Source organism: Mustela lutreola, chromosome 2 (genome assembly GCF_030435805.1).
Source record: "Mustela lutreola isolate mMusLut2 chromosome 2, mMusLut2.pri, whole genome shotgun sequence".
Lineage (NCBI taxonomy): Eukaryota > Metazoa > Chordata > Mammalia > Carnivora > Mustelidae > Mustela > Mustela lutreola.
In genome coordinates, this window is record NC_081291.1 from 111,196,472 (window position 1) to 111,217,554 (window position 21,083).

Consider the following 21,083-nt stretch of genomic DNA (forward strand, 5'->3'; position numbering starts at 1 on the left):
ATCATGGAGGTTATTGAATGACTATTTCTGTTTACTTACCTTCACCTTACTTTCTAAGTTTCTACAAAGAGCATGTATTTACTTAAATTATAACCAAAAAACTCACAAAACTAAAGCAAAAAGATACATCATGAGCACCATTTTCGTGTCATTTTTCTGATTATTTTTATGCAAAAATAATATAGAGCCTTGTTCTAAATTCAGCAATAATTACTGGTTACATAATAAAAGCTCTTCTGTCTGGGGCAGAAAAATTATGTTCAGAAAAATTCATTTCCTCTTTCTCCTGGACACACAACCAAATTATTACATTTTCATCCTCACTGATAGTTCAGTAGGCCATGTGAGTTTCCTGGCCAATAAGTATTTAAGTGTAATATATCACCTCCAAGTCCCTCCATAAAGACCTCCCACATGTAATGTTTCATGATCTTTACCCTTCTTCTAGTTGAACTTTAATATCCAGGAAACCTTTGAAAGCCACAGGGAAGAGATGCTACAAACTGGATCACCTTGAGTTCCTGTATAAAGACACACCCATCTCTATCTTTACAATTAATGCAGAATCTCCATAGATGGATAAATGGGCAAAAAGTGGACTTCCAGAGCATTTGAGCTATTATACAACTTGGAGTCCATATACTACAAGAGTAAGATAATTTTAAACATAGTTGGCTTCCCATATTTACTTTTTATTATAATTAGAATAGACTAGGTTTATTCTGTGGTAAACAAAATCCATAATGGTTTAACACAGTAAAATTATACTTCTTCCTGCAAAGTCCTTGACAGTCGTGGTGACCCATGGACAGCTGTCTTATGTATGAGACAGCCATCTAGACTGCTCTTATCTTTTTACTCCACCTTTTCAACACAAGACCTGCAGGAACATAGAGAGAAATCAGAGAGTTTGAAAAGGATTTTCATTTTTGTCAGCTGAAAACTCACTGCCAGTCACATTTTATTTGCCTGAACTAGTTTCATGGCTCTAGGTAGCTGCAAGAAGTTTGGAAAAGATAATCTTCTGTATGTCCAAGAAGGAAAAGAGAACTGAATATGAGTGAATACTAGGCATGTTGGCCACACAGCTGCTATTTCTTCTGAATCTTACCAAAAATTCTATACACGTGCAGACATCTTCATACAATATTAGAACAATGAGGGTCTACTAAAAATAGTGTTTATCTCTTGCTTTTTTTTACTTAACATATTTTGCAGGATTAAGATATGGATACATTATTTCTTTTTAACTGTACATTTATTTAATATGTTCTGTATTGGTGGACATTTAACATGTTTCCACATATTTTCTATTGCTAACAATATTGCAATGAACATTTTAGAATACATAAAAAATATCTAGGGGACAAATTCCTAGAAATGAAATAGTTAGGCTGTATTTGCATTTTTAATTTTGATATATATATTTATAATGTATGGATATATAAAAAACTTCCTTCCAATGAATTTGCATCAGTTTATGTTCTTACCAACAGTTTAGAAGAACATTTGTTTCCTTTTAATCTTGCAAACACAATATACAAGCAAAATCAAGCTTATAGTGTAATCTGCATATTAGCCCATTATATAGTTATATTTAACTAAACCAACTTTGCTCAACACTTGCTTCCAATACTCTGAATTATTTAAAATGTTTCACATAATGTTTCACATGTTTCACATGTATGTATATGTTTTATTATTTTATTAGAATTCACTTTTGGAAGTAAAATTACAGATCTAATAGTGTGATATATTTTAAGATTCTTAATACATCAATTTCCTTTACAAAAGGCTTTTACCAATTTACACTTCCACCAGAGTTATCGGGGACCCATCTTACTGAGCTTTTATCAATGCTTGGTTTTACCATGTTTTACTCTTTGCAAATTTATAAGTGAGTAAGGTAAATACTGGAAATTGATAATGCTACTTTTGAAACAACTAACTTATAGAGGTTAGAACGGCAGATACCAATTTCAAAAAAATCCTCAAGGTGGGTATATATATATTTTATTCTACTAACCTTTCTTTGGGGGAAATCACTCTTGCTCAGTTGCATGTAGTTCTGGTGAAGATATCAGTTATATCATCCTGCCATAGAATTCCCCAATCTCTCATTGTGGCCAACCTCCCTTAACTGTGCCAATTCAAGATCTTCTTTAATTTTGATAGAACCTGGAATAAAGAAGTTCTCAATTTCGTTAGAGACTTCTTAACTGAGAGGAAATAATCTTATGGAGGCAATGGATATGTTTATTAACTTGATTGTGGTAGTGGCATCATGTAAATATGCATATACCCAAACTCATCAATATGTATTTACTAAATATGGAAAAATTATTGCTTACTAACTTCAATATAGCTTAAAAGAAAAAAAAATGTTTTTAATACACAATCACAATCTTACACTACTTCATGTAGTTAGATTTCATACTAACCAAAATAAATTTTAGGATTGTTTATTCCAGCACATTGAAAAATACGGTAGAATTTTGATTGGGATGGCATTGAACATTTAACTTGCTCTAGGCAATACAGCAATTTTGACAATGTTTATTCTTCTGATCCATGAGCATAGAATGTTCTTCCATCCTTGTGTCTTCAGTTTCTTTCATGAGTGTTCAGTAGTTCCTCAAGTACAGATCCTTTACCTCTTCAGTTAGGTTTATTCCCAAGTATCTTATGTTTTTTTGTACTATAGTAAATGGAATTGATTCTCTAATTTCCCTTTCTATATTTTCATTGTTAGTGTATAAAAAAGCAACTGATTTCTATGCATTTATTTTGTATCAAGCCACTTTACTGAATTGCTATATAAGTTCTAGTAGTTTGGGGGTGGAGTCTTTTGGGTTTTCCTTATAAAGTATCATGCCTTCTGGGAAGAAAGAGAGTTTGAATTCTTCATTGCCAATTTGAATACCTTTTATTTCTCTTTGTTGTCTGATTACTGTTGCTAGGACTTCTAACACTATGTTGAACAAGAGTGGTGAGAGTGGGCATCTTTGCTGTGTTCCTGATCTGAAAGGGAATGCTGTCAGCTTTTCCCCATTGAGAATGATATTTGCTGTGGGTTTTTCATAGACAGATTTTATGAATTTGAGGAATGTTCCCTCTATCCCTATACTTTGAAGGGTTTAATCAGGAATGGATGCTTTCTCTTGTCAAATACTTTTCTGCATCAATTGAGAGGAGTATATGTTTCTTCTCACTTCTCTTACTGATTTGTTCTATCACATTGATTGATTTGTGAAGGTTTCAAATGGGTCTCCTCTAGACAACATATGGATGAGTCCCATCATTTTGTCTAATCTGCAACACTGTGTCATTTTATGGGAGTGTTTAGACCATTCACATTGAGAGTAATTATTGAAAGATAACGATTTTATTGACATCATGTTGCCTGTGAAGTCCTTGTTTCTATAGATTGTCTCTGTAAATTTTTGTTTTATGTCATTCTTGGGTTCTTCCTTCTTCTACAGAACCCCCCGTAATAGTTCTTGTAGTGCCATCTTGGTGGTCACATACTCTTTTAAACTTTGTCAGTCTCGGAAGCTCTTTATCTCTCCATGTATTTTGAATGTCAACCTTGCTAGATAAAGTTTTCTTAGCTGCATGCTCTTCTCATTCGGTGCCCTGAATATGTCTTGCCAGCCCCTTCTGACTTGCCAGGTTTCTGTGGACAGGTCTGACATTATTCTTTATGTAAGGAATCTCTTCCCCTAAGCCGCCTTCAGGAGCTCCTGTCTAAAATTATGATTCATGAGTCTCTCATTCAAGTGTCTTGAGGTCTTTCTAGATTCATTGTTCTTGGGGGGATACTCTTTCTGCCTCTAAGACATGAACACTGTTTCCATTCCCCAGATTGGAAAATTTTTCATGCAGAATTTGTTCAACTCTATCTTGTTCTACTTGAAGTTGAGAATTTGCTTAACTCTGTCTTCTTTCTTTCTCTTCCCCCTCAGGGATCCCAATAATTCTGACTTTGGAATGTTTCATGGTGTCATTTATTTCCCTAATTCTGTTTTCATGGCTTCTAAACTGTTTCTTCCAGGCCTCCTCTTGATCCTTTCTCTCTCTCAGTTTGTGTTCTAGATTGCTAATTCTATCTTCTGCCTTATTTACCCTAGCTGTTAGAGTATTTAGATTGGATTGGATCTCATTGATAGCATTTTTAACTACTTCCTGGGTGATTTTCAATTCTGTCCTTAGAAATTACATGTTGTCACTAATCGTTTTCTTCATCTTAGCCATTGCCTGGATAATTGTTACCTGAATTCCCTTTCTGACATAATGTCCATATCCAATAGTTCTGAGGAGAGGGCACAGTCTCTGAATTTTCCTCTGTTGGATGCTCCTCCCTCTATTCCTTTTGGTGAGAAGTGGTTGAGGGGATGTATAGCTGAATATATCAACCATGATCCAGGAATGGTGCACCCTGGAATGTTTCTGAGTAATCAGAAGTCACCACTAAAAAGAGAGAAAAGAAAAAAGAGAGGGGGGGGAGATAAAAGAGAAGACCCTGTCAGAATGGGCCCCAAAGGTAAGATTTATAAGGTATACAAACAAAAATGGACAAACAAAAAGACTAACAAAAGTAAATGACAAGGAAAAAAAAAAAAACAGCCAAAAGGAACCCCAAAGATAAGATTTACATAATACCCAAACAAAAACAAATACACAGAAACACTGACAGAAGAAAAAGATGGGAGGGTGGTTATAAATCCTCTATGTGGGAAAAATCCTCTATTTCGACTCTTCCTGGTTATTTTGATTCTTCCAAGGTGTCTTGCTATCTTTTTTAAAGGACTCAACTTTCCAGAGATAAAGCAAGATTAAAACTGGTTTATATATAAGGATAGTATTGAGGAGTGTAAGAGGATTACCTTGAAACTTATATCTATATGTATATTAAAAAAATAAAAATGCAAAAGAAAAACACAGATATATGTAGGAAAAAAAGTTCAAGAATATGTTGTATTGAATTTTAGTTGTAATGGTAAGTAGATTAAAAAAATTTAAAGTACAAGAATAGTAGAAGGAATTAAAAATAAAAGTTGTATCTATGAAATATAGAGGTATTAGGGTAATACCAGCAGCTTAATATATTGTTTTACCCTGATATTGGGGTTTTACAGTTGTCCTCTCATTCTTTTGGCTGTCTTTCTGGGGAAGGGACCTGCCATGTTGTTTTTCAGTCACTCTTGCTTGGGTTGAGTCCTCCTTCTCCCTAGCAAGGGGCTGGGCTCTGTGGAATCTGTTTTTTCAGGCTTTTGTTTTCTGGAGGTTTTTGTTCTTTTTCAGCTTTCTGTGGCTTTTCGGAGGATTAGTGGAAAGCAAACTGCACCCAGACCTCCATCTCACAGAGAAGCCTCAGTCGGCTCCCCTCTGGATTGTCCAGAACACACAGACTTCCCCTCTGCAAACTCCGCTGAGCTGTGCAACTTCCCACAGACAGTGCATGTCCCCAGCCACTGTCTCAAGGGTCACCCAAAGTGCCTGCTTGTCTCTGCACCCCCATGCCACTAAAACCTTGAGCGATATTGGTCCAAGGAGACTGCTTCCGGTGGCTGCCTTTGCTGGGACTGCTGTTTGGGGTCCAGACCTCAGGGTTCACAGGTCTTGCCCTCCCCTCAAGATCCCAACCTGAATTTTTCAAGCCCAGGCTGGGAGTGTTCAGTCTCTTGGTCAGTCCTAGAGACCACCAGCTAGCTCCCCCATGGAGCTTTCTCAGGGGCACATTGGGAACACAGTTCAGACCCTGGTTGTGGTCATGCAGTGCACACAGATGCTATGGTTCTAGAGAGCACTGGCTGGCGCACACACCAGACTCCCTCACATGTGTGGGCCAGAGTGCACCTAGCTGAGTGGTGGTGCAAGCAGCGGAAAGCCAGGGTAGAACATCTATTTCTTTTTATTGCATCTCATTAATGGCCTTTTTGATTTTTGACTTGATTAGAATTTAGTTCTTTTATTTATCCAGAAAGGGATTCTCCAGTGTCTTCTATGCCTTTTTTCAAGCTCAGGTAGTATCTTTAAAATCATTGTTTTGAAATCTAGTTCTGGCATCTTCCTTATATCCATACTGATTATGTCCCTGGCAGTCAGTACTGTCTCTCATACTCTTTTTTGACATGAGTTTTTCTGTCTTTTCATTCTTGCAGAAAGTGGTTGCTTTTCTATTTATAGAATTGCACCAATTCTTTTCTTAGATATTAATTGAGTTTAAAGTTGTTCAGAATGATAGCTACCTAGCTGAATTCCTGGGACCAGGCAAAATGAGGGCTTTTAGTCCTCTGCTATCTTGAACTATCTCCCAAACTCCCTTTTTAAAATCAGATCCCAGTTTAAATTCTTCTGGGTGATTTACAAATATCTGTTTTGAATTTTTAATCTTAACTATTTTGTTTCAGAATCACTAACCAGGTAGGAGAAAAAAAGAGCAATTTGGGAAGCTTTCTTTTTTAAGAAACTAATGTTGGGGAGGTTACAAGTAATATTTCTTTTAAATATAGTACTCCTCATTGAGAGCAAAAGACCATTAAGTAGGTAATACACATTGCTCCCAAAATGAAATAAAACTTTCAAATTTTAAAATATTTATGATGCTTTCTCAAATGTTTGTTTTTGAAGAAATGAGACAGTGTGCCTAATTCTCTCAGTCAGACAGTGGTATCTCACACAGTGTCCTTGCTGGGTTCAATAAATCTGACACGTGTCCTGCAGAGTTGATGTAATCCATCCACATTTCACTTCACTTTAATTTGTCTGAATTCTTTTCATCACAATTGTTATATATCCTGATGGTTTGATTCTAAAAAAAACATTTTGGATGCCATCTTCAGCTTCCTTCCAAAATGCCAACATGTTGACACATTTTAGTTCAACAGCCAACCACACTGTAACTTAATCATTTCAAGTATATTCTGATTTTTTAAAATATATTTTAAGTTCCTAATAGCTTTCCACCTTTATTTTTTTTAATTTTTTAAAAGATTCTATTTATCTATTTGACAGAGAGAAAGAGAGAGAGATCACAAGTAGGCAGAGAAGCAGGCAGGGGGAGAGGGAGAAGCAGGATCCCTGCTGAGCAGGGACCCTGATGTGGGACTCAATCCCAGAACCCTGGGATCATGACCTGAGCCAAATCAGACACTTAACCAACTGAACCACCCACTTTTATTCCTGGAATCAAATTGCCTGTCTTTCACTATGAAGAACGTTGCTACTCACCCTCTTATAAAGCAAGGAGGTCCAAAGCCAGGATAGCCAGGGTAGCACTTTGATCACTTCATGCTGACATTTGAGATGATTACCCCAAAGTGTGGCTTTAAAAGATCCAGATGCCTAAAGTAAAATCTTGGGAAAAAAAGACCACCTACCACTATTCTGTTTAGGCCACAAGATTTTTCTCTTAACTTTGTCCTTGAACTTAGAGATAGATATAGGACCTTGACACTTTGTGAGTTTCTGGGCTTTCGTTATTAGGAGAACGATGTCTTCATAAATCTCTCCCAGAAGAACATAGCAGTTTCAACTGTCAGAACTAGAAACTGTGTGATGTAATTAGGAATACTTGCTCAACAAGTTTTTCCTTGCATGACCTTAAGTAAATCACTTCACTTTTTCCGTGCTCATCCATTTTTTTTTTTTTTTAACTTGTGGAGTGAAGAGAAATTAATTTAATTTGTCTGTTCATGGGGCACCTGGGTGGCTTAATGGGTTAAGCCTCTGTCTTTGGCTCAGGTTATGATCTCAGGGTTCTGGGATTGGGCCCCACTTTGGGCTCTCTGCTCAGCAGGGAGTCTACTTTCTTCTCTCTCTCTCTCTCTCTCTCTCTCTCTCTCCCTGCCATTTTGCCTACTTGTGATCTCTGTCTGTCAAATAAATAAATAAATAATTTTTAAAAAATGTCTTCTATTCTTGCATGAGATAGACTAGAGGGATACTTTGAAAGAAATAGCATACTACCATACTGTAAGTTACTACTAAAAAGGAGAATATAATAGGGACAGTAGTAAAAACATATAAAATCCGAACATCCTCCAAAAGAAGTGCCAAAATGTGGCCAATGGTGTATGTTACAACTGAGTGTAATGTATATTATAATTATCTTTTCAATGAGACAGATCTGGGTCTTCTTTGACTCATATGGCTGCATTGCTGTAAGCATCTCTACTCTTAGCTTACAAAACTTTTCATCAGGCATGCATAATTACTATTTCTACTTTAGAAATCATTATTTTCCAGCAAAATAAATAAATGAGACCTAGACACATCTTAAGACATTTTGAGAAGAATTAAATAACTTCTTTAATTCTAATATGCAGATATTATTAATCGCATACCATATTTAACTAGCAAATAAAGTTATACTTGGTGGTTTCCTGCCCTAACCTTTGGAGCATTGGCTGTGCTAGTTATTAGGATAAGATACCAGCCCAACAAAATTGCTGAACTTTTTTTATTCACTTCAAAAGTAAAATTGAGTAGAGGATATAATAGCCATTGTTATTGTAAAGAAAGTTGATAATGATTTGGTCCTTCTTCAAAACAACTAACCTGAGTCATAACACAGTATTTCCTTTTGGTTAAAATAAATGATTTCTCCAACGTCAGATATTCCATCATATACAGGCATGTAATATCATGTTTTTAATGTACTTTTACCATTTCTATGACACACAGATTAAATTTAACAATTAAAAACTAGTCATAGAAATACATAAGAACTCCCACTTTTTTGTAATTTTAGGCAGATTAAACATTAACTGAAACACCTTCCACAACAGCACAACTAAAGTTGATGAATAAAATGCAGATACAAAAATCCTATCCAGCAAAAAGAAGAGGATTTTGTGTGCACTGGAGCTTGCATTAACCTGGGGCAAACTGTCCATCACTGACAGCCTAAAGCTTCTATTATAATCAGCCAAACACACTGGAGAGGGTAGACAATCACTAGGGTGCTAGAAGGATGGCAGTTCAGTAAAAAAGAAATTTAGAGAAGACTAGAACTTTGGAACAATCATAATTCAAAGTAGGTTAAAATCTGACTGGAGAGACTTAGCAGAAACTTTTACCTGACTCTATTGGATTGCAAGTGAAACTGAACGAAAAGGCAAAATAGTCTCCTTTGAGAATTACTAACAGCAAAACTGCATTTATATAAGTTTGGGGACAGATTTCCCACCACTTCTCGTAAACAACCCCCAAACTGGAAATTTCCTGTAGCCTGGTGCCAGGCCAGTATTACCTTCAGACTCCTAGAAAAAAAAAAAAAAGTAAAATGCACTCGATTTTCTTTTTAAGATTTATTTATTTATTTATTAGAGAGAGAGAGCATGGGAGAGTGGAATGTCAGGGAGAGATGGAAATAGAGAAACTTAAGCAGACTCCACATTGGGCGTGGAGCCTATTGTGGGCCTCAATCTCATGACTTTGAGATCATGAACTGAGCTAAAACCAAGAGTTGGAGCTTAACTAATTTCACCACATAAGCATCTCAGTAGAATGCACTTTAAAATAAAATATCAAGGAATTCACATGTAATTCTAATAATATGATGAAAATAAATAAAAAGCAATATAGATAAACAAATAAAGGGAAAATATTTATATGTTTATCTCCATGAGAAACAACCAGCAAGAAAAAAGAACCAAAATAGCAATCGCATAAAAGCTGTAGTTATTTTATTGTCTGACCAGAATATGTTAGTATGCTTACTATGTTCAAAGAAATAAAATGCTTTAGAAAGTATGGCCAAGTAGATTTGATAAGAATAAATATAAACTCTATACATGAATGTCTATAATGAATTTATAAATTTAATGGACAAAATGCAATACAGTAAGAAGATCTGTATATTCATCTTCCATTAGCAAAATGGAGAACAGAAACAAAGAAATTAAACCCACAACAGAACATGAAGGACATACATGAATAATAAATAAGAGAAATTATAACCTAGTGTTGTAATAGGCTAATATAATATAATATAATATAATATAATATAACAAGGTTGGATGGGGTAAGAAAATCTTACATGACCTAGAATTCCAGAAGGAGATAACATGAAGAATGGAGACAAAGCAATCCTTGAAAAATATACTGCTGACATTTGTGGGTAGCTGAAGTAAACCATTACTCCTCACACATTTATAAACATAATTAACCCCAAGAAGAATACATATTTGAAAACCCAAACTAGGAACATCATAGTAAAATACCAAAGACAAAATTAAAAGCACTTCATAAGAAAATATAGACTAAGTATAAGAGGTCTATAAATAAATATTGGCAACACTGAAATCCAGAAGACAGTGTTTTTCTATCTTTACATAGGTGACTTAAAAAAAAATCCTGGAAATCTACACCTGGTGAAATTAACTTTCAGAAATGAGATAAAATAGAAGTATTTCCAGACAGATGCAAACTGAAAGCATGTTGTAGACTTTAATTGACGATACCTCTGTAGCATATTTTTTATTAAGAAATAAAATTAATTTTAAGGTAAAGTCTAAGGTGCAAGTGGAAATTTTGAGAAAATAAAATTATACAGGTCACTAAAATTAACAAATTAAATACATCAAACAACAATAATAGTATTGAGTTTATAAAATTAATCAATTAAAGTAAAAATAGATTTTGGCCAGTAAGTGGGAAAAAATGATATATGAGAGGATTCATGGTGGTAGAGAAGTAGACATAATCAATTCTTTGCATTATTTGAAAAGATATTAGCATTAAGATTTATTACTAAATACCCAACCACATACATATACACATGTGAATTTTACAAAGTATAGAAAAACCACTAAATGTTAGGTAAAGTTTAGATAAGTTCTAAAGCAGTAGGTAGAAAAATTATGACTGAAAAAAACAGAAAAGGAGAAATAAATAAACAAATTTAAATGAACCTAAAGAACATACAATCAAATCATAGCCAATGTAGGGCTAAAAGTAAGTTGTCAGACTATATTTTTCCATAAATATATGAGGAACAAATCCTAGAGAACACAGACAGCAAGCTCTTTGACCTTGGCTGAAGCAACTTCTTGCTAGACACATCTCCAAAGGCAAGGGAAACAAAAGCAAAAATGAATTTTTGGGACTTCATCAAGATAAAAAGTTTTTGCACAGCAAAGAAAATAGTCAACAAAACTAAAAGGCAACGTATGGCATGGGAGAAGATATTTGCAAATGACATATGAGATAAAAAGCTAGTATCCAAGATCTACAAAGAACTTATAAAACTCAACAACCCCCCCCCCACAAAAAAATAATCCAGTTAAGAAATGGGCAGAAGACATGCAAAGTCTTTAATGTTGACCATGCTGACTTCACCAACAGACATTAAAAAATGCTCCACATAACTGAGCATCAGGGAAATAAAAATCAAAACCACAATGAGATATCACCTCACACCAGTCAGAATGGCTAAAATTAACAAGTCAGGAAATGACAGATGCTGGTGAGGATGCAGAGAAAGGGAGACCCTCTTACACTGTTGGTGGGATGCAAGCTGGTATAGCCATTCTGGAAAACAGTATAGAGGTTACTTATGAAGAGCTACCCAATGATTAGCAATTGTACTACTAGGTATTTATTCCAAAGATATCAAATGCAGTGCTCTGAAGGGGCATGTGCACCTGAATGTTTATAGCAGTAATGTCCACAATAGCCAAACTGTGGAAAGAGCCAGGATGTCCATCAATGGACAAAGAAGATGGATAAATTGATAAAGAAGATGTGTTGTACATATATATATGGAATAATACTCAGTCATCAGCAAGGATGAAATCATACCATTTACACTGATGTAGACAAAAGTAGAGATTGTTATGCTGAGGGAAATAAGTGGAGAAAGACAATTATCATATGGTTTCAGTCATATGTGGAATATAAGAAACAGTGGAGATGTTCATAAGGGAAGGGAAAATGGAATGGAAAGAAATCAGTGATGGAGACAAACAATGAGAGACTCTTAATTATGGGAAAGAAACTGAGGGTTGCTGTATGGGAGGTGGGAAAGGAGAAGGGATAACTGTGTGATGAGCATTAAGGAGGGCATGTGACGTGAGGAGCACTGGGTGTTATCTGCAACTATTAATTACTGAACTCTACATCGGAAACTAATAATATTCTATATGTTGGCTAATTGAATTAAAAATTTAAAAATTTAAAATAAATCTTTAAAAATTTTTAAACATTGTATGGGGAACAAAGCATGAATAGTCTAGGAAAATAAAAAAGTATGCCAAAGTCAAGCAGAATAAGTAGATTGGGCATATCTACATTAATATTAGATAAAATATACACCAAAGAAAGAGAACAGTAAACAAAATAATCAGCTATTGAGAAAAGATTCAGTTCAACAGAAAGATTATACATTTACATCTAACAACAAGATTTGTTGTAAAAACTTCTGGAAGACAGAATTATGAAAGTAGTAGAAGAAAGAGAATAGCAGTAGTAACAGGATAAAATATATATAAAAGAAAATGCAATAGGAGGAAAAGGATTTTCTAGGCAGGAACCCAAAGATGTCCAAATTGGAAAGTATACAGGTACACAAAAGTTCCCTCAGAAAACTGCAAGTTGGGGTGCCTGGATGGCTCAGTGGGTTAAACCTCTGCCTTTGGCTCAGGTAATGATCTCAGGGTCCTGGGATCGAGTCCCACATCGGGCTCTCTGCTCAGTAGGGAGCCTGCTTCCCCTCTCCCCTGCCTGCCTCTCTGCCTACTTGTGATCTCTCTCTCTCTGTCAAATAAATAAATAAAATCTTAAAAAAAAAGAAAACTGCAAGTTAATTTAAAGACTACCTGAGAAAACCTGGCCCTGAGTTTAAAAAATAATCTTCCATCAGATGTTTAACTGTAAATTATTTCCACCATTAATTTAGGAATAATTATCATAATAAATGATATGCCAAAAAGCATACAGTAAATGACACACTGATGATTTAGTGACATTTCATTAAAATAAGGAACAAAACACAGGTACTATTTGGGATACTGTATAACTCATACAACCTATCCTTTTCTCTTTTTAAGCATGATATGCCGAGGCATAAAATTTTTGGTACTTCCTTGTAGCTAGTAATATGAATGCAAAATAAAATCTTCCAATTAGGTGTACTCCCATAAAGTTAGAAGACACAAATGATGAGTTAGAGACCATCTTTCTTCCCCTTTTGGCTCTTCTGCAAGCAAATGTTGACATGAAAAAGTAAAAATATTCTGCAACAGTGTCCCAGAGTATCAAGCGACAGTTACAGTAATGAGAACAGTAGCATTTATATCAGTGGGAGTTTCTTACTCCAGAATTTGTATCCCTGTATCTCAGCTAAGGAGAACTATGTTTCTCTTTCCTGTGTGCACGTATTAAGACGTATGGGAAGTATCTAGTGGCATCGTTTTGCTCAGTTGTGGTTTTAGAAATAGTACTGCTAGGTTGAAGCAATCTTGCATAGTGCTGAATGTCATTCTTGGAGGTTTAGCCTACAACATAGTCCTTAGGCCCCTCCTGTGACTTTGTCACGGTCTCCTTCTTTAATCAAACCTCTTCTTTCTTAAAAGTACATGGAGTAGTTTCTGTTCTCTACACACCTTCCTGACTGACAAAGGTATCCAGTATCATTCCTTCTATTTAACTTTTTTTCTTCTAGGTATCTTATCCAGTATGACAATATAAGAAGTTAAAAAAAGAAAAAAAAGATGAGAAACAGAATGGAATTTACTGAACAGTCATTAGGTGTAAACTATACGGTTATTTACATATGTCTATTAAATCAAGTTTGTTAATTGGAGTGTACAAATATCTTTGAGTTTTGTCAGTAGGACCAATTGCTTATAAGGCATCCTAAAACCCCTTATTGTGATAGCATATTTGTGTATTTATCCTTGTAGTTATTTGTATATGTTGGCTTTACATATTTTGAAATATATGTCAAATTCTTATATATTCCTTGTGTTTTAGACTGGTTTTTGCCTTAAAATCACAGATTAGGGAAAATTTTCAGGATTACTAAATAGGTGGCCTGGCTTGGATTTCATTGGCAGTCTGTCAATCATCATTGACCATCATCCTTTTGCAGATCAACACTGGAAACTTATTTATGAGGCATCCATTCTGATTCACCTCTCTCAATCATTTGTTATTCCTTATATTTTAATTCTATATTTTAAGACTACAGTCATTTTATTACTATTTTCTGTATCAATATTTGTATAGAATTATCTAAATTCTTATTAATTTTTTTATTTCTTCCTCTGCTCTCAAATCTTCTACCTAAGATCACTGCAACTCAGCTGGAATAGTGACATAGGGATGATAAGAATCTTTTGGTAAGAAATACCTTGTTCTATTTGTCTGATTTTTTTTTAATAAACATTAGTTACTCTTGGTATGACACTTTAGATTTCTTTAATTCTTTCAAAATTCTCAAAATGTGTTTCTCCTATATTTGGGTTTCCTTTGTTCCTTACTGGAAGTCACCTATCAGCCAAATTATTACTTGGCAATAACAATCTCCCCTTTTTCCCCATCATCCACTTACAAGATCTTTTTCTTTAGCATTGTGTAATTTCACTACAATGTGAACAAGTGAGAATTACTTGGCATATATTCTACTGAAATTCATTTGACTTCCTGAATCAAAAAATTTGGTACTTTGTAAGAATTTATAGACAAATTTTCTGCCATTTTTTTCTTCAACTATAGATCTCCCCATTTCTCCTATTGTTTTCTTCAGGTAATTCAAGTGTATCAGATTTTTCTCATTTCTCTTTTATGTTTCCTATCTTTCATTCTTTCTATTTCCTCATTTTTCTTTTTTTAAAGATTTACTTATTTATTTATTTGAGAGAGAGAGGAGAGAGAGAGAGCAGGCATGTGAGGGCATGTGTGCACCTGTTAGACTTGAGTTAGTGAGGAGGGTAAAGGAGACAATTGTCAAGCAGACTCCCTGCTGAGCATGGAACCCAGGGAATGTCTTGCTGAGGGGCTGAATCTCACAACCCATGAGATCCTGACTTGAGTAGAAATGAAGAGTCGGATGCTTAACCAACAGAACCACCTGGGTGCCCCTCTTTATTTTTCTTTTTATGATCTGATTAAGTTCTTGAATCTAATTCCAATATATCAGTTCTCTCCCAGTTGTGTCTAAACTACTGATAATTTCATATATTTAATTATTTCAGTTATTTTACTTTTTATTTTTAGAAATATTATTATTTTTAAAATCTGCTTGGTCATTTTTGCAATCTTGCTATTCTTTTTCATTTTTTAAAAATGCTTTTAACAAATTTGATTTCATGTGGCAATAAATTATTTAAAAAGTTGTTTTCTCTTTCCATCCAATGTCAAATTTTGAGACATAAATAAATCTCTCTTACAGGTCACTACTGAATTCTCCACTTCTTGCAGATTTCTCTGTTGTCCTCTGTACTTCTTGAGGTCATGAAAACCAAAGGTCAGTTCTCTTTGATTTGCCAAATGTCATCAGGCAAAGGCCTGTTTCAGTCTTCTATTTAGGCACAAAGTTCCTACTATCAGAATTTCCAAATTTCCTATGAGATATCCTGTATTTTTAGAGGGGTGAACTTATCTAGTAAGTGCAATTGACTTCAGCCCAAATAATCTATTCAGTTATAAAGTATAACATATTATCAAAAATATAACTTGATTTTTATTTATTGTACTGTCCTCAAATGGAATGAGGTATAATAGGAGCCTGGTACTTGATCTGTCTTAATCAGCATTATATCCTGAACCTATAGAACAGTGCCTAGAACATAACTAACAATTATTGAGGGAAAAATTATAAATATTTCTTATTTTATTTAATATTTACATTATAGGATTTTGATCAATACAAAAGAAAGTTAATGATTGAAATAAGTATATTTCTAAAATTTTTCTACATTTTCTAATTTTTCACCAGTGAGTATGCATTACATTTTAGTAAGAATAATTTTTATAGTTATGTAACATTTTAGTAAGTTAAATAATTAATTCAGTAGATATAAACCATATAGTCTAAAGATAGTTACTTTCTTAAAATTTCTATGTAAAATTTAAGCTACTATTTTTAAACTGAAACATTTTAATTGCTTAATATATGTCTGACTGATTCTAAATTTCTTGTGTATGTCATCTCGGTTAATTTTCAATAAAATATTTTCCATTTTACATATGAAGAAATTGAGTGAAGCTAAGGAACTTCTCATGGTCATTTGTGTGTGTTAAAGATTATAATAACAGAGAAATGACAGTTGCCAAGTAAGAGATAGAGATGTAGCCCTTAGACATCTTGGGTGACTTCTAACCAAGGTCAAAGTGATATATGTATATATATATTTTTTAAGATTTTATTTATTTATTTGACATAGAGAAATCACAAGTAGGCAAAGAGGCAGGCAGAGAGAGAAAGGAGAAAGCAAGCTCCCTACCAAGCACAGAGCCCAATGTGGGGCTGGATCCCAGGACCCTGGGATCATGACCTAAGCTGAAGGCAGAGGCTTTAACCCACTGAGCCACCCAGGCACCCCAGGATAAAATTTCTTCTAATAGATCAAAATATACCCTAAATCTAGTGCATAGCTTTGTTCTAGTCTATAGCCTGATAAAATTCTCTCTCTTTGTTTCTTTTTCCAAACAACATACCTTATCAATTCATTTTTTAGAATCTTTTTAAATTTTCATCTTAGGGTCTTATTCCATCCTTGCATCATGTTTGCCCTTATTTGTGTGTGTGTGTGTGTGTGTGTGTGTATAGAATATATATATATATATATATATATATATATATATATATATCTTCTGATTTGGTTAGTGTATCTTTGACTGTGGTCTTTGCCATCCTTTTAGTATTTTATTCTCTCACTCATATATTCTTATCTGGATAAAATGACAAGGCAGAAAAACTCGCCACAAAAAAAAAAAAAAAAAAAAGAACAAAAGGCAGTACCGATACCTAGAGACCTAATCAATACAGACATTAGTAAGATGTCAGAAGTAGAGTTCAGAATGATGACTATCAAGGGGCTAGCTGGGCTCAAAAAAAGCATGGAAGATATTATAGAATCCTTTTCTGGAGAAATAAAATAACTAAAATCTAACGAAGTTAAAATTTAAAAAGCTATGAATTAGGTACAATAAATAGTGAAGGCTCTTGCTGCTAGGATAAATGAGGCAGAAGAAAAAATTAGTGATAAGACCAAATAATGGAAAGTAAAGAAGCTGAACAAAAGAGAGAAAAACAACTACTAGACCATGAAGGGAGTTTTGAGATATAAGTGATACCACAAAATAAAACAATATTAGAATAATTGGGATCCCAGGAGTAGAAGAGAGAGAGAGGGGAGGTAGAAGTTATATTGGAATGAATTATAGCATACAATTTCCCTAATTTGGCAAAGGGAACAAGCATCAAAATCTAGGAGGCACAGGGATACTCCCCAAAATCAATAAATATAAATCCACGCCCCATCATCTAATAGAAAACCTTACAACCCTTAGTGACAAAGAGAAAATCCAAAAATCAGTTTGGGACAAGAAGTCTGTAACATACAATGGTAGAAATATTAGATTGGCAGCAGACTAATCCACAGAGGTCTGGCAAGCCAGAAAGGACTGGGATGATATATTCAGAACATTAAATGAGAAAATTAGGCAGGCAAGAGTACTATATCCAACTAGGCTATCATTGAAAATGGGAGGAGAGATAAAAAGTTTCCAGGACCAAAAAAATAAAATAAATAAATAAATAAATAAATAAACTAAAAGAATTTGCAAACACCAAACCATCCCTATAGGAAATATTGAAAGAGGTTATCTAAGCAATGAGAGAGCCTAAAAGTCATAGACCAGAAAGGAACAGAGACAATACACAGTAACAGTCACCTTACAGACAATACAATGGCACTAAATTCTAACTTTCATAGTTATCCTGAATGTAAATGGGCTAAATTCCCAATCAAAGTAACAGGGTATCAGAATGGATTAAAAAAACAAGACTTATCGATATCGATACGCTGTCAACAAGATACTCATTTTAGACAAAAGAAACCTCCAGATTTAAAGTGAGGGGGTGGAAAAAAATTTGCCATGCTATTGGACATCAAAAGAAAGCTGGTTGGCAATCCTTATGTCAGATAAATTCGATTTTCAGTCAAAGACTATAATAAGAGATGGGGAAGGACACTATATCATACTTAAAGGGTCTGTCCAACAAGAAGATCTAAAAAATTTAAATATCTTTGCCCCTAACATGGGAGCAGCCAATTATATAACCCAATTAATAACAAAATCAAACAAACACATCAACAATAAGACAGTAATAGTAGGGGAATTTAACACCCTCCTCACTGAAATGGACAGATCATCTAAGCAAAAGATCAACAAGAAAATAAAGTCTTTAAATGACACACTGGACCACATGGGTATTACAAGTATATTCAGAATATTTCATCCCAAAGCAACAAAATGCACATTCTTCTCTAATGGACATGGAAAATTCTCCAGAATGGATAACATTCTGAATCACCAATCAAGTCTCAACCAGAACCAAAAAATTGGGATTGGGATCATGCATATTTTTGGACCACAATGCTCTGAAACTAAAACTCAATCACAAGAAAAAAGTTGGAAAGAACACATATATATGGAGTCTGAAGAGCAGAATGAATGGGTCAATGAGGAAATTAAATTTTTTTTTAAAAAATATGGAAATAAATGAAAATGAAAACACAACAGTTCAGAATCTTTGGAACACAGCAAAGACAGTCCTGAGAGGAAAGTATACAGTAATACAAGTTTTTCTCAAGAAAAGACAAAGGTGGGGCGCCTGGGTGGCTCAGTGGGTTAAGCCGCTGCCTTCAGCTCAGGTCATGATCTCAGGGTCCTGGGATCGAGTCCCACATCAGGCTCTCTGCTCAGCAGGGAGCCTGCTTCCTCCTCTCTCTCTGCCTGCCTCTCTGCCTACTTGTGATCTCTGTCTGTCAAATAAATAAATAAATAATCTTTAAAAAAAAAAAAAAAAGGGGAACAACAAAGGTCCCAAGAACACAACCTAAGAAGTTGGATAAAGTTAGAGAAAGAATAACAAAGAAACCCTAAGCCCAGCAGGAAAAGAGAAAAAATATAGATCAGAGCATAAATCAATGAAATAGAAACAAACAACAACAAAACAATAGAACAAATCAATGAAACTAGTAGTTGGTTCTTTGAAAGAATTAATAGATTGACATATCCTTTGCCAGACTTATGAAAAGGAAAAGAGAAAGGATTCAAATTAATAAAATCATGAATGAAAGAGAAAACATCACAACCAACACCAAGGAAATATAAACAATTACAAGAACATATTATAAGCAACTATACAACACCAAATTTGACAATTTGGAAGAAACGGATGCTTTCCTAGAGACTTATAAACTACCAAAACTGAACCAAGAAGACAAAGAAAACCTGAACCGACCCATAACCAGTAAGGAGATTGAAGCAGTCATCAAAAATCTCCCAACTAACAAGAGCCCAGGGGCAGAGTCTTCCCAGGGGAATTTTACAAAACATTTAAAGAAGAATTAATACCTATTCTCCTGAAACTGTTCCAAAAAACAGTAATGGAAGGAAAACTTCCAAACTCATTTTATGAGGCCAGCATTACTTTGATACCAAAACCAGTCAAAGACCCCATCAAAAAGGAGTATTGCAGACCAATATCCTTGAAAAACACAGATGCAAAAATTCTCAACAAAATGCTAGCCAATAGAATCCAAAAGTACATTAAAAAGATTATTCACAATGACCAAGAGGGATATATTCCAGGTCTGCAAGGTTGGTACAACATTTGCAAATCAATCAGTGTGATACAATACATTAGTAAAAGAAAGAACAAGAACCATATGATACTCTCAATAGATGCTGGAAAAATATTTGACAAAGTACATCTTTCCTTTTTTAAAAAATATTTTATTTGTTTGACAGAGAGAGATCACGAATAGGCAGAGAAGCAGGCAGAGAAAGGGGGGGAAGCAGGCTCCCCACTGAGCAGAGAGCCCAATGTGGGTCTTGATCCTAGGACCCTGAGATCATGACCTGAGCTGAAGGCAGTGGCTTAACCCACAGAGCCACCCGGTGCCCCCAGCATCCTTTCTTGATCAAAACTCTTCACAGTGTAGGGATAGAGGGTGCATACCTCAATATCACCAAAGCCATTGATGAAAAACCCACAGTGAATATCATTCTCGATGGGGAAGCACAGAAAGCATTCCCCCTAAGGTCAGGAACACAGCAGGGATGTCCACTCTCATCACTCCTTTCAATGTAGTACTAGAAGTCATAGCCTATACAATCAGAAAACAAAAAGAAATATAAGGCATCTGAATCATCAAAGAAGAAGTCAAACTCTCACTCTTTGCAGATGATATTATATTTTATGTGGAAAACCCAAAAGACTCCACTCTAAAACTTCTAGAACATATACAGGAATTCAGTAAACTGTCAAAATATAAAATCGATGCACAGAAATCAGTTGCATTTCTATACACCAACAGCAAGACAGAAGAAAGAGAAATTAAGGAGTCAGTCCCACTTACAACTGCACCCAAAACCATAAGATACCTAAGAATAAACCTAACAAAAGAGGCAAAACTATAAAGTACACATGAAAGCAATTGAGGAAGACACAAAGAAATAGAAAAAAATAGAAATAGAAAAAAATATAAATATAAGAAACATTCCATGCTCGTGAATTTATTTCTATGAATAAAGATTTCTTTATTCAGAGAAAATGCCGATGGTACCTAAAGCAGTCTACATACTCAATGTAATCCCTATCAAAATATCATCAATTTTTTTCAAAGAAATTGAACAAATAATCCTAAAATTTATATGAAACCAGAAAAGACCCCAAAAAGCCAGAGGAATATTGAAAAAGAAAGCCAAAGTTGGTGGCATCAAAATTCCATACTTCAAGCTCTAATACAAAGCTGTCATCATCAAGACAAGATGGTACTGGCACAAAAATACACATAAGAGATCAATGGAACAGAATAGAGAGCCCAGAAATAGGTCCT